At 33.4% G+C, this 1,717-nt stretch overlaps 1 non-coding gene across 1 annotated transcript; it reads right to left on the bottom strand.

Moving 5' to 3' along the window:
- Positions 1–1,358: 1,358 nt before the first annotated feature.
- LOC128040288 (small nucleolar RNA R71) lies at positions 1,359–1,465 on the bottom strand. Its single transcript, XR_008194944.1, has one exon. It is a non-coding gene; the product is annotated as a small nucleolar RNA R71 (small nucleolar RNA).
- Positions 1,466–1,717: the final 252 nt, after the last annotated feature.

Raw genomic sequence — 1,717 nt, 5'->3', positions numbered from 1 at the left:
GGTTACAATTAAAATCATTCATGTTATTCATGCACTAAAATATGTTTGGATGTATTAGAATTAGTTGATCAATCGTAATCAGATGGTGACTAAGGGATACATTAATTAGAAGGTGCATGCTTAATTTAGATCCTAATCATATTAAATTAAAGATTTGTAATAACTCGTGAGAGCTCTATTACCTTGCATAACCTTAGGTTTGTATGGTTAAATTGTTTCAAACCTAATCCATCCTTGCTACTTCATATGAATTCTATGGAATTCTTAGTTAAACATGGACATAGAAATTTAAATTGTTTCTAAGTATAAGGCTTTAAAAGAACTTATATTAGATTCCAAGTTAATGAAAGATCGAGTTACCATGGAATATTTTTCGGAACATTGTTAAACATGATGAAGAGTGAATTGAGTAAAGCGTTGTAATTATTTTAGCTTATTCATGTTATTGTTATTAAACTTGTGAAATTGCTACTAAACCATTGTATTGCATTTTTCATCTCACTTGCATTTAGTTAATTAACTTAATTTAACATCTATCATTCCAAATTATTGTGTTTCTTTACCAACTTATGAATATTATTTAATCACAGTCCCTGTCGAGACGATAACTCTTTTACTTACTTATTACTTGACAACGACTATGTACACTTGCACATTTCATCGCGAACCAAGTTTTTGGCACCGTTCTCAGGGACTATTAATTTAATAATTATTTGAGAAATTTTTTCTTACGATTTGGTTTATTTATTTTTTGTTTTTATTTAAATTTTCTTTATTTTTTTTGTGATTTTCTTTTGAGGTGTTTATGAGCATAGATCGAATCATCAATTTACTCTAGTAGACCCTGAAATTGAGCTAACATTTGGACAAAGAAGACTAGAAAGATTAGCCCAAAGACAAATAGTAAAGATGGACCTTGGAAATCAAAATAATGTTTAAGGGAATGGAGCCATTAATTCATGTAATCCAATCCTTATTGCTGATGATAGGGATCGAGCTATAAGGCAGTACGTTCTGCCACTTCTTAATGAGTTAAATCTGGGAATTAGGAGATGAGAGATTGAGGCACCAAAGTTTGAATTGAAGCTTGTGATGTTTCAGATGCTTTAGACATTGGGCCAATTTAGTGGAATGCACACAAAAGATCCCCACCTTTACCTTCAACTTTTCATGGAGGTGAGAAGTCTTTTAAGATTGTCGGTGTAACCGAAGATGCATTGAGGCTGAAGTTGTTTCCATACTCATTGTGAGATAGAGCACGAGCATGACTTAATTCATTACCACCTAGTTCAATATCTACATGGCAATTATTAGCTGAACGTTTTCTGGTAAAGTATTTCCCACCTAACAAAAATACTAAGTTGTGGAATGAGATCACAACTTTTCAGCAGTTGGATGATGAATCCTTATATGAGGCATGGAAGAGATTCAAAGAGCTACTACACAAATGCCCTCACCATGGGATTTGGCATTGCATTCAGCTAGAGACATTTTATAATGGTCTCAACGTGCACCCAAGGTTGGTGGTGATGCTTTTGCGAATGGTAATGTCCTATGTAAGTCTTATAATGAGGTTTATGAAATCATTGAAACAATAGCCAGTAACAATTACCAGCGGTTGGCAAGTCGAGCAACTTCAAGAAGACGAGTAGCAGAAGTGCATAAAATAGACACACTTACTTCACTTTCAGCTCAGGTATATTCTATCTCTTCAATG

The sequence above is a fragment of the Gossypium raimondii genome, chromosome 3 (genome assembly GCF_025698545.1).
Source record: "Gossypium raimondii isolate GPD5lz chromosome 3, ASM2569854v1, whole genome shotgun sequence".
NCBI classification, from domain to species: domain Eukaryota; kingdom Viridiplantae; phylum Streptophyta; class Magnoliopsida; order Malvales; family Malvaceae; genus Gossypium; species Gossypium raimondii.
The sequence above is the reverse complement of the archived record's forward strand: the minus strand, read 5'-3'. Positions and strand labels throughout refer to the sequence as shown.